The 13,435-nt window shown below is 38.4% G+C and overlaps 1 protein-coding gene across 3 annotated transcripts in view; it reads right to left on the minus strand.

The window, feature by feature from the left end:
• LKRSDH (lysine ketoglutarate reductase/saccharopine dehydrogenase) overlaps positions 1–12,860 on the minus strand; it is an 82,712-nt gene extending 69,852 nt beyond the window's left edge. Inside the window, exons 1-2 of one of the 3 annotated variants that reach the window (XM_046609946.2) lie at positions 9,042–12,860; positions 524–718 (exon numbers count right to left, since the gene is read on the minus strand). The gene's annotated coding sequence lies outside the window, so the exon portion shown is untranslated. Of the gene's footprint in view, positions 1–523; positions 719–8,876; positions 9,017–9,041 lie in introns of those variants that run through there. The other 2 variants (XM_046609944.2, XM_069133632.1) reach the window with 2 other exon arrangements.
• Between the last annotated feature and the right edge of the window lie 575 nt (positions 12,861–13,435).

Below are 13,435 nucleotides of genomic sequence, written 5' to 3' on the forward strand. Positions count from 1 at the left end.
AAATGCCGCTGAGCTATAGAAATTTAAAGATAAAAAATCAGAGTTTTCGTGTATTTTCAATGGGAATTCTTTAGACGCTTTGGTCTAGGACTTAATATTAATATTAAGGGCTCAAACTTTCAGGGAATTTTTTTTTGTATTTCCAACAAAATTTCACGATGGGACCGAAAAAAAATAGTCGAAAAAAAGTACCCTAAAGGTATATATATATTTTTTTCCCATTTAACCGTTATACCTTTAAACATTAGCTTTCACATAAAATCTTTTGATTTACGATCTCAACCGCAATAACCCAAAGTAATAAACACCTGCAATAGTTAAGATAATCGAGTAGACTAAACACCGAAAACGTGGCAAGAGAAATCATGGATAGCTCACAGATAAAGAAACCCTTATTCTCAGAATTCAGGACCTTCATTTTAATGACAATAAGACCAATTAGCGCTTCGCCGCTTGCTTCCCTAAACCAACAACCTCGCGCTAATCCACCACCGGGATCTCATGCACTAACCAGAAACCTTACCCCCAATTATTTCATCATCCTTAACCAATCATCCGAGACCCGCGAGAAACCGCGACTCCTTTTGAACTCCTCCTACTTTCCCTCCAATTCAACCCTTCCAGAGAACAGAATGGAAGAGAAGAGCTTCAGACATCATAGAGAACACAAGAGAAGATTCAAACATCATAGAGAGCGGATCAGAACTTTACTGAAATCCTAGAATCAAATCACATTATAATTAATTCAGAACCTCCGAGACTTATTAACAGTTTGTGACTGCGATAGTGATTAACATCAGTTTGTAACACAATTGCAAACCTACCATTGTGAACTAGAAGGAGATTGTTAATAAATGTGTAGTTAACCCAAGTGTTGTTATAAATAATTATTTCAATCACGCGTAGTGATGGTTGGCACGAGCCTTACCTAACAAACTCTCAGAATTGTAAGCGAGTTGAACGAGAAGATATGAGGAGCTGATCAGCGGATTCCCGAGATTTACATATACCAACTACGTAAGTCAGGAGAATAATTTAAATCACGCAGCGAATCAGAATCGACTCGAAACGTTCCTCTCGGAACATAATAGTTGCACCGCTCCAAGTGGCGGAAATGAGCACTACGCTTAGCCACACAACTTGCCCCGCACCCCCCAGCCACCCGCCGAGTTCATAACCTGTATGTAAGACCGTAATTGGGAGGATTGGGAACACCCGCGGACCCATGATTCCACATGCAACGCGTATCCAGTTAGCATGGATTTCATACTCCTATATTGCTAGTAGGGCTCTCAAGCACTGAACTTAATATAACTGGAAGGCTTGCTACGGTAGTGGGAGTTCAGCCAAAAGAGATAGCTATACTCAAATGTACCAGCCTGTCTCTTTCTATTAGGTACTGCGCATGCGTTGCACCGTCGAAGCAAAAATGTTATCCCACCGCGATATCCTAGTCCTACTGAACCACACTGAACTCTGATATGTGATTGTGAACAACCTGGGATTTTATTTTGTTGTTGAGTTTGAAAGATTATTATGTTAAAAAATGGTGCCAGGTTGCTGTGTGACTTAATGTAATCAATTTTTTATACCTGGTGGTAATGTCTCGTTCTATGTGTGAGTATTTCGACTTGAGGTAGTCTGTAAGTAGTTTAAAAGAAACCAGTGTTTACTTTTATTTTTCCTAATTTGATTATTACGGAATCTAAATCCGATATATCAATATCCCGTGAAAAAAAAATGGCTCAATTTGAAGGGTTACCGTATCCTTCAATAGATCATAAGTAATGTCGTGATAATGCAGTGCCATGGTAATCTTGACTACAAAAATAAGGGTAGTACAAGTGTTCTTCGACAGTTGAACCGTTACACAATTTTTCTTGAAGATTTGAAGTATCGGCGATTTTAACAGTTAAGTAACAGGTATTGCTTTCATCGAGTTCTTTCATCGAAGCTAGAAAAATATTCAATGACTCAATGAGGGATTTTCTCTTGTTATTGGTTAATGCTTTACTCCCATTGAATTCACATAAAATGACTCGCCGCAAAGACTGATTGTAAGAAAATGAGTACAGCTAATTGTACTTTATATACATTTCTGTCTTACTGCGAAAAATTAACATGGAATAAATTGAATCCTGAAATCGTTAAAAAGATTTTTCGATTTTCTAGTTTATTTTATCTCATAAATTATCCAGTCAGTCTCAAAATATTTTACACAGGGGGCCGTATAATGTTTCCAGAAATCGGGTAATTAAAGGCAACATAAGGAAACCCCTCAGCGATTGTAATGATTGGGGGATTTCAAAATTATTGTAAAAAACAGGATGATCCCCAGAAATACTTTTTTCACAAACTATTACGACACATTATGTGCAGGACGCTGGTAAATTGAGTGTTTAAGTATGAAAGATAATTTTATTTTAATCCGTAGCTGCAAAGAAAATCATCAATAATTACATTTTTTTTCCAGAGAAGCAAAAAAGTTCAGTACAGACTGTGTTACATCATAATGGAAAAAAGGGGTAATGAGACAATCGCCAGCCGATATTTCGTAACTGTTTATGTAACCTACAAAACAAAAAATAGATTTGCAAACGGTAGCTGATACAACTGTATGTATGTATGTACACTTGGGGACAATGAATCTGAGACGGCTGTTTTTTTTTACACTAAACAATTATGCTGGCAACACGGAGAAACCTACAGCGCCACAGTCGGCCGAGCCCGAAACAAACTCAATCTCAATAAACATAGCATAACCCATGACCGTCGAATCTAACCTTAGAATAAGTGTCAATTCAACAAGTCATTATCCCTGCGGTATTCTAAGGTTAGATTCGACGGTCATGTGTTGTGTTACGTTTATTGAGATTGAGTTTGTATCGCGTTCGGCTGATTATGGCGCTGTAGGTGTCTCTGTGTTGCCAACTTAACTGTCTAGTGTGAAAAATTAACCATCTCAGATTCATTGTCCCCAACATGGAGACTAGAGGTAAGGAGTCCGAACGCATGGAGACTAGAGTACAGGAGTCCAATCTCTAAGGCGGAGAGATAGAAAAAGCGTCCACGAAACGCCGAGATTTAATAGTGCACAGTTTTATCACCAGCGTCGCTCCGGACGTTCTGATCCCATAAATACAGTAATACAGTGATATAGTGACCAAAATTATAATAAACGTAAATATGTGCGGCATCATGGAGCCACTATTTTTAATATACATATAGCTATCGGTCCAGAGTGACGACAGCGCTGCCGTAGCGGAACTCTTATTTCTCATGATTTCGTGGACGCATCTTCAATACAGAGATTGGACTCCTGTACTCTAGTCTCCACACTGATATATATATATACACAGTCTCCATGTCTGAACGCAATGCTAGCCAAATGGTCGGTGAAAGTGATGAACGATCCGCGGATTGTAACCACCTGGCAGCGCTACCACTGTGGTCTCCGTCAGCGCGATGATTTTGAATCGTCGATCCTCAGGTATTTATCCTATTCGTAACCAGGCGCTGGTATCGCTTGCGGATACATCTCGAACTACAAGATCTTCCATCACTTTCACGAACCACTTTTCGACGATTCCGCCATATGCGTTCGGACTCCTTTACTCTAGTCTCCATGGTCCCCAAGTGTACCATAGAGCACATGAAATAGAGTACGCGTCCCGTGAGCAGCTTTGAAACAGTTTTCTGAAGGACAGAAAATTAATACATTACGATACACGTACGCAAAGTAGGTGATTTCCGCACGAGCGGTGTTTGTCACCCGAGCGCAGCGAGAGCGACAAAACAGCGAGTGTGGGTACACCTGCACAGCACACGAGTGTCGTATACTATTTTTCCTATTAAGTTGCGCAAAATTCGACTTGTATAATTATTATGAAAGGTTGTGATGTACAGAGTAGCGGCGCAGGGGCGCAGGGACGGGGGGACGGGGGGCGGGGTCGGGGGGCAAAGCCCCCGATTATCAAAAAGTAAATTAAAAAAGAGGGGCGAAGTATAGTCGTGCGCTGTGAGTGAGAGAGACCGCTGCTGCCGTCTCCCACCCCAAGCGCTGAGACAGAGAGAGAGAGCGCGCGCACACGCTGGAATAGAGAGAGAGAGAGAGAGGGAGATCGCGCGCACTATAGCAAACGAGCACTATAGCCAAAAAGTGTCGGTTTTTTGGTGTCGTTTTTTTCCGCCTAGCCCCTACGGTGAACGAGCGATAAGGAACTTCGTTCCAAAAATTAATATATTGTTTTGTGTATTGTTTATTGATAATAATAGATTTGCTGTGGTATTTACACTGTGTTCATCGTATTACGATACATTCTTCTGTGCTTTATCATATATCAATATCATACATATAGGTGCGTGCTCTAATACCACCAGGCAAGAGAAGGCCCAGATAAGTGCTCTAACACTTGTGTCCTGGAGTACCTTCTCGCCAGCAACTTAATAATATATTACCTAAAACTATGAAAGTATATATATATTGTATATATAAGCCTATAATATTAAATAGATCTTCTTATTTATCTGTTGTTATTGCATCTTTCTATTTTTTTATTACTTTTTGTTCATTTATTCATTTATTTTTTATTTTTTAATATTCTTACTGGTTACTACATGTTTGGTGATGGTCACATTTATTTTTAGGTCTTCTAAATAGCGTAGATTCTGCTCCATTATGTGGGAATTGTTTCGCATTTGCGGTAGTCTGTGCGCGATCTTACCTTATTGGCTAATTGTTCATACACAGGACACTTATTTACTTCGCTCGCGGCATGGTGTAAGTCGTATTTCGTTCAACCTCTTACAGTTCGCGCACTGTTTATTCTTGTCGTTCTTACAGTCCCTTGTGTCGTGATCTTCTCCACAGGAGCTACAGGCCCTCTCATTTTTACACTTACTTCCCATGTGATTAAAACCACCGCATTTAAAACACCTGTTTATATCCAAGTCTTCAAATACTCTGCACTTTTCCCATCCGACAGAAATCCTCTTGTCCAGAATTATTCTTGTAAACACTGCTGGAGCAACTTCCGCATATTCAGTGCTCGTCTCTATCTTCGGCCAGTACTTGATGTATGTGATTTTGAAATCCTCTTCCTTATCGATAAAGTGATTCTGATACCTGATAGTTAGTTCAAGATCTTCTGCGTTATGTTCATCGCTAATACCCACGATTTTTATTTTTAGCTTTTGTAGATGCTCTTGGATTACACTGTATTGGGGGCCTACCTTATCCTCTAAGGCTTTTTTGAGTACTTCAACATCTTCCGTATGCTCACAGCTTATCACTACCTGTCCTTTTCTTGCGTTGCTTATTTTTTTAACCCATATTCCCAGCTTTGCCGGGTGCACATTGGATGTTATTTTATCCCTTGTTCCCTTCCCTTCTTCATGATGCTTCGGTTTTACCACTATCGCCGGTATGTTCCTCGATAATCTGCTTGTTTGCGTTCCAATTTTGAGCGCACTCGCGTACGAGGATGGGACCCTGTCCCCTGTTTCAGCATCTCTTCAAGCTCTCTCACTTTGTTGATGAGTAACTGGTTCTTGCTATCCATTTCTCTTACTAGTTTCCGCAGAATGACATTTTCCCTCCATACTGCGCTTTTTTCGTCTACCTTGCCATCCTCTCCCACAATAACACTCTCATTCGGCTCGTACATAACCTCTTTTTCCGCGCAGCACTGTAATTTGCTCATATCTCCCGCGGTTCCCGCTCTTTTTGCACAGCTGCTGTGGAACGGAGTTCCACATTCTTCACATTCTAAATACTTCGTTTTTACTCCAGCCTCACAGTAACCACAAACGTTTTTGTCACTACCCCCAGGGTCCGGGACTCCTCCGTTCGCGGCCATTGCAGTATTATATGGGTATTACTTGTTAAATGTAAATTGACTGTATAAAAAACTGTATAATTGTATTACATTTTTTTTTAATTCATTTTCACACGTTATGCAATAAATATTATATTGTCCAATCATCACGACATCTAAAAAAACGTAATGCAAATCATGAGTATGACATAAAAACGGATGATCCGGATAGATCGGCTTTAGCCCAACACTCATTGGTTGAAGGGCACAGGTTTGATTTTGAAAATGTAAAGATTACTGACAAGGAAACAAACTGATAAAAGCGGCGAATCAAAGAAATGATTCATATTTCTAAAAACAACACAGTCAACAAAAAAACCGACATTCAAAATCTCAGTCACCTCTATTCGGACATCATATAAATTTTCAACAGGAACTATATGTAGACAATTAGGCCAACATAGCAACAAACATGTAAACATTTGTATAACTTCCAAAGATAGTTTTTAAAATAAACTACAGGCATATATTTACAATAAAGTATAGGCAGGTGGGTAGTTACTTCCTTCTCGAACATCATGTAATAAAAATCGCAAACGTTTAGGAATGTCGCTATATGGAAGTTTTGAAAAATTTAGTTTTTCACATTAGTTTCAATAACAAGGTTAAACAATAAACAGTGGCATTTATGTAAATTAGTAAATTTGTAAACACTAAAAATTCTCATGTAAAAATTGTGATTTATTTTACATTAAAGAAACCTGGAGATGATAGGCGGGGTCCTGCCGAAACGTCATTTTGAAAAAACCTAACTGATTGCTATAATTGCATCATTTCATCCCTGACCATTACCCAACTAAATTGAATCTGTAGAATATATACTCGGTAACGAACATCAATATCAATTTCATTATCAGTTATATATTTAAACGAACTTTGTACAGTGTTCATTTTTATCAGATCTCACTTGACAGTGTTCTGTCGAAAGAGCGTATGCGAAGCGACTGATAACTTTCGCGTACTTCATCCGTATTAAAGAAATGCAGAACGTAGAACGCACGTTTCGACAGGTCTACCAAAGAAGACAAAGACGACGGGATATGAACAAACCGGCGCTCGAGTCGAGGCGTTCGCACGAGTGAATGTATGTACACATTCTTATACATTCCCGCACGCTTAGCTACATTCCCGCAAGCTTAGATACATTCCCGCTCGCTCTTCTCAGCGTACGGGAAAGTGGCACTTTGCGAATGCAAATGCGTGCGTAAAACTGAACTTTGCGCATGATAATAGGAAAAATAATTTTTCCGTCCGCATTGGCGCTCTTTCCATGGAGTGGGGGCCACGAGAGGGATAGCTGCGCCCGCCTGCCTAGCTATTCCATAGAGCTCGTTACCCCCACTGCATGGGCAGAGCGACAGAGGGGACGGGAGAATGTTCTATCTTTTAGAGAACTGCTTCAAAGCCGCTCGCAGCACGCTTACTTTATTTTATATATCTCTATGGTATGTACTACGTACTTCATGAACGGCGCTATCCCTCTCTTGATTATTAATTAATGCGTGAAAATTAGTTTCCCAATAATTCAACATTTTCAATTGATTTTCGAAATCATTTCAAGGCGATATACAGTATGAACAATGAAATCGGTCAATTTACTTGCTTAGTTTATCTTAATTTATACGATTAGTTGATTTTCATCAATTGTTAATTATTGATTGTTTTCCAAACTACGAAAATAATTTCCAAACGATTGGGAACATTAGTTTTAAAATTGGTTTCAATAGTCTGTCAGATATACGATCATTACGTCAACTGAATAGCCAATCATCGTCGTATGATTCGTATAGAATTGAACTCGTATTTTGTTTCGGATCGGTAACAAATTAGCCGGAAAGGAAAAGCGTTAATGAACATCAATGTTTGTACAATGTTTTCGGACATATTTAATCCGAACCCGGTGTCTGAATTGCTGCCCATCACCCCCAGATTTTAAGTTACATATGGGGCATTTCACTCTACTTACGTATCAAAAAATTTTGTAAGGTTCGAGATCAACTAATTAATATTCCAAGCAGAAGTACTCAAAATGTGGGGATGACGGAGCAATTCCAACCCAGATTCGGATTCAGGACGTCGGAAAATATATAGGTCTCGTGGTCTAGTCTGCCAGATACGTGTTTTTTGTGTGTCATAACCCCCGTTCTCCACCAGCGCAGCAGTTTTTGTTTATCCTCTCCGATCTGTTCCATTTTGAATATTTTCAGATTTTTTAGTTTACTCGTTTCGGAAATGTTTTTTTTTAACCCGTACATCATGGAAGATTAAAGTCAGACAAAAACATTTAACATAAAAAATTTAAACTTTTCGATGAACTATTTGATGCAATACATGTTATATTTTTGATGCCATCAAAATCTGAGGGCTGTAAAGCGATTCTGACACCGGATTCGGATTCAGCACATACAAAAACATGTAGAATAGGTGGTCTGGTCTGCCGGACAACACACTTTCTTTGTATGGCTGTGTTATTTTCGCGCCACGTAAAAAATGTGATTGTACGTAGCAAAAATGAGATTCACGAACGAAAAAATATGTCTAGAATCACATTTGATGGGGGTGCTCTGGTCGATTTCAACGCTGACTTATATATTTCCGAATATCAAAGTTCACGTATCTTCAAAGCCAAAAAGGGCTTAACAGCCTCATTCTATACACAATTCTGAACAAAAATACTCCGAGGCATTTTCATTTGAGGCAGAAACAAAGAAATGCAGGTATTCTATGAAATCGCAATAGTAAATTCGTAAAATTGATTCCATTTCTTTATTTCTACGTCAAATGAAAATGTGTTGGAGTATTTTTGTTCAGAATTGTGTATAGAATGGGGCTGTTAACCTCTTTTTGTCGTCTGAGATACGTGGACTTCGATATCTGGAAATATTGTATACCTCAACGTCAAAATCAACCAGGGCATCCCCATAAGAGGTTGATCTTGAATTTCGAAGTTCTCCCACATAAATGACATGGTAAACGTGGAATGTTTTCAAAATTTGTTACCACTTAGCCGTATGTAATGTATGGAGTGCTATTTTTCAGAGATATCCTTTTGCAAACATTGTTTTTTTCTCTAAACGTGGATCAAGTTTTTCAGGAGGGAGGGAAACAAATGTTGTGCTTGAACGAATCACCCCACTGTATTGATATATGACGACCAACACTTACACGAAAAATATCACTGCAGCCGTTTGAAGAAGAACACTATACACTGGTTGGGCTTACTTGTCAGACTGCATATGCGAAATAACCAACTTAGATATCACACTTGCTCTGAGGTTACGGGTCAATGATGGTTACAAAATTAATGATAACCTCAGCGTCATCACAAGTGATATATTTTTCGGCCCCTACCAGCAGCCATGACCCCGGTTTATATCTTTGTATCAAACTGCGAGTCATTGTTATCTTACATATTATATTATTAAATAATTTATTGTTCCAAGTTATTGATAATTATTTTAAACTAAGAGTACACTCACACAATCAACTTACATTCTGTTTTCAGCAAAGCAGTATAACTATCCTTACCAGTGAATGTAAATAACTGTACATGTAGTGATGAGGCCAAGAAATGCTTGAAATAATAAAAAGAAATTATTCAAACGTCATGCACAAGTAAACTTCATTCAAAAAACACAACTCGTATAAAAACTAGAATTTGTAAAAAAAAAAATGTCCTCAATTTTAATGGATGCTAAAGTATTGTTACCAAATGCGTCGCCCCGGTCACCCAAGCACAGTTTCATTACACTCAATGACACATTATCCGATTTTTTTTTCACGGAACAATTGCAGAATTTAAAGCATGTAAACTCCTTAGTGTTTATAAAAACGTGTTAATAACGACTCATAATCACCCGCTATATAGGTGTGTATAATATACAGGATCTCCCAAAAGTTCCCGGACGGCTGAATAACTTAAAAACTTTGAATCCGACGAACAATGTTAGGCACTAAGGTTGTAGAATTTTTCTCTAGCTATGCAGTTGTGACTCTAAAACCATCTCAAGGTCGAACATTCGGCCTAGACCAACGACACCAATATTCTTGAAAGTCCTACAGTGGTCAGAGATACCAAAGCAAAGTCCATTAACCCAGGTAGCATTCTATCGCAAGTTCACGTAATGGCATTACCTGGACGCATGCATAACTATCGGCAGCCACTATCTATCTGTTTCCACCACTGATATATATATACACTGGATTGGATTAAGCGTGGTGCCGTCACGCCAATTGAACGGTAGCCATTTTGTACAGATTCTTGTCACTTCAGATATATATGTCGGGGTGAAGCCTCGGAAAGGCGGAGAGGATGAAGGATTTCCAATTTGTGGATTGTTCATTTTAGAAAGCGCGATGATCTCAACACGTCCGGTCAATTCGCTTGCTTTTCCGTGACTGTCGATTTTATCCAAGCGTTGTTATAAACAATTCATTTGTTTGTTCTATATTCAAAGCATGTTGAATAACGCTTGACGCTTGATACGGCGGACTCATTCAAAGTTCAAGTTTCCAATTCACTTGATGATGCATCCTCTTTATTCTTCTCCGACACGGCCATCCTGACAAATCACATGTCCCCATGTGAAGTGATCTGCAAGAAATTCAATTCTCCAGCAGTAAAAGTTCGTTTTAAATGAATTCAATCTTACTTTAATCATTTATATTGAACAGAAAACTTAAATTTCAGTTCCAATCCCACATTTATTGACAAAGCAATTAATTTCGATACATATGGATAATTTTAAAGACTAAATACATTTTTACATTTCGTTCACTTCCCTTGAGTGACCAACATTTCTATCACTTCCCTTGAGTGACAAATGTTCTTGACCACTTCCCTTGAGTGGTCAATGTCTAATCACTTCCCTTGAGTGATTTTTCTGACACAACTGTTACATGAAGCTGCCCACCGCACACTCACGGTTTCATTGAAGAAATTCCGATTTCGACCGAGCTACGGCTACAAACTTTCATGTAAACAATTTTTCCAAAAGTAATCATGTATTTAGTTTACACTTCAAATATTTACACACTCAAATATTTCATTATTCAAAATTTTCTTTACTCATTTCCAATTCTTCCGGAATGTTACCCTCTGGCATTTTTCGCATCCGGTCATGTGCGTATTTAAATGTACGATTGGAATTCAAAGCTTTCAAAAGATATCTGTTGCCCTCTAACACTTCAATAATTTTATACGGGCCTTTGTATTTTGCATCTAATTTTGTTTGATTTCTCTCTTCATTCTTTAAAAGAACAAATTCGTTTAAAGAAAATTTGATTACTTTTGCCTTTGTTCGGTCAAACCTTTCCTTCTCATATTCTGCATTTTTGTTAATATTCTCGATTGCAAGTGTTCTAATTTCAGATAAGTCCTCCACATACTCCTCCTCAGAAACAAACATGAGCTCAAGAGGTCTGGCGACTTTTCCTATCATTAATTCGAGAGGACTAGATTTTGTGACTCGGTTGATCGTGCAATTTAGTGCTAATTGTACATCAGGCAATGCATCCTGCCAAGACCGGTCGCCGGTTATTTCTACGGTAGTTAGCATGTTCTTTAGAGTGCTCATTACTCGCTCCACCTGACCATTTGCGCGCGAGCTTCCAGTTGCAATCAAGTGCAACTTAATATTGTGAGCCAAACAAAATTCTCTAAAATCACTATTCGCGAAACAACGACCCTGGTCCGCAATTACGCGAGTGGGAGAGCCAAATAGAGAAATACCAGATTTCAATGCTTTAATGCTATTGCTAGTATCAATATGCAATGTATGACGAAGAAGAACAAATTTGGTGAAAGAATCAATTAAAACGAAAACGTACTCTTTCTTATCATTTTTACCACTTAATTTGCCAGTAGCGTCAATGTGAATGGTATTCCAAGGAATTGCGACTTTAGGAATGGGATGCAATTCAGCCTGAATTTTTCCCGAATTTGTTTTGGAAATTTTACATGTCAAACAATTTTCAACGAATTTTCGAACATATCTTGACATTCCGTCAAACCAGAATGAATCATAAATTTTCTCAAGGGTCTTTTCCCATCCTAAATGTACCAATGCTTCATGGGTAGCGTTAATAACTGACCATCTGTACGCTCGTGGCAAAATAGGTAGAGATCGCGTTTTCCCGTGTCTTTGTATTTTACGAAAAAGAATTCCAGAGCGTAATTCGTAAGTTTTTGCTAATTCGTCATTCAACTTTTCTTCAGTTAAATTTTTAATTAATTTTGAAATTTCTTCATCACGTTGCTGTTCAGCAAAAAGCCATGTATTTGAGAGATTAGTTAAATTGACCTCTTTGTGCTCGGGTTTATTATAATTTTCTTTTATTGAATCTGGTAACGGATTTCTCGAAAAGAAGTCCGCATGACTCATTTTCTTTCCATTTCGGTATACTATATCGAAATCGAAAGCTTGAAGAAAAGCCCACCATCTATGCACTCTCGGAGTAAGATCTTTTTTTTTTCTCGAAGATTGCAGAGAGTTGCAATCTGTGACGACAAGAAATTTGCGTCCGTATAAAAAGTGTCGAAAATGTTTAACCGCGTTAACAACAGCAAGTGTTTCCAACTCGTACGAATGATATTTCGATTCAGCTGGTGAAGTACGTTTACTAAAATAAGCAATCACGCGCAATATATTTTCTTTTTTTTTGCATTAGAATTGCCCCATAGCCCATCGAACTTGCATCAGTATGTAATTCAGTAAGACAATTCGGGTCAAATATTGTCAGTACTGGCTCATTGGTAAGTACTGAAATTATTTGTGTTCTAATATTCTCATGTAATTCTTTCCATTCAATGTTTCCTTTTGCTGCGGAAGTTAGCGCGTATAAAGGAGCCGCAATTTGAGAGAACCTTGGAATGAATTGACGGAAGTAAGATGCTAAACCAATGAATTGCCGTAATTGTGTTACCGTTTTAGGAGCGGGTAAAGATATTAAAGCTAAAATTTTCTTCTTATTTGGTCGGATTTCTCCGTTGCAAACTTCATAACCGAGATACTCTACTTTTTGTTTTAAGAAAGAGCATTTTTTTGATGTTGAAAGTAAAGCCGATATCTATCAAAACTTTTAATACAAGCTTCAACCTCTCCAGGGCTTCATCCTCATTGGATGCAACAATAAGAATATCATCCATGTAAATAATGACAAAACTATTCGCCAATTCTCCCAAAGCCTTGTAAACGGCCCTCTGGAAAACAGATGGTGCATTTCGAAGCCCGAATGGCATGGACAGATATTCATACTGTCCATTGTGAGTAATGAAAGCTGTATATTCGATTGAATTTTCATGGATAGGGATCTGATGGAATCCAGATGCCATATCTAAGCTAGAAAAGTATTTCGCCCCATGTAACCTATTTACTTGGTCAGAAATTAGTGGCAATGGGAATCTGTCAGGTACAGTATTATCGTTTAGTTCTCGATAATCTACACACATTCTGTCTGACCCGTCCTTTTTCTTCACGAGAAGGATAGGGCTAGCGAATGGAGATGAGCTTGGGCGAATTACGTTTGCAGCAAGTAACTCTTTGATTTTATTTTGAACT

This window comes from Neodiprion pinetum, chromosome 2 (genome assembly GCF_021155775.2).
Source record: "Neodiprion pinetum isolate iyNeoPine1 chromosome 2, iyNeoPine1.2, whole genome shotgun sequence".
Classification (NCBI taxonomy): Eukaryota; Metazoa; Arthropoda; class Insecta; order Hymenoptera; family Diprionidae; genus Neodiprion; species Neodiprion pinetum.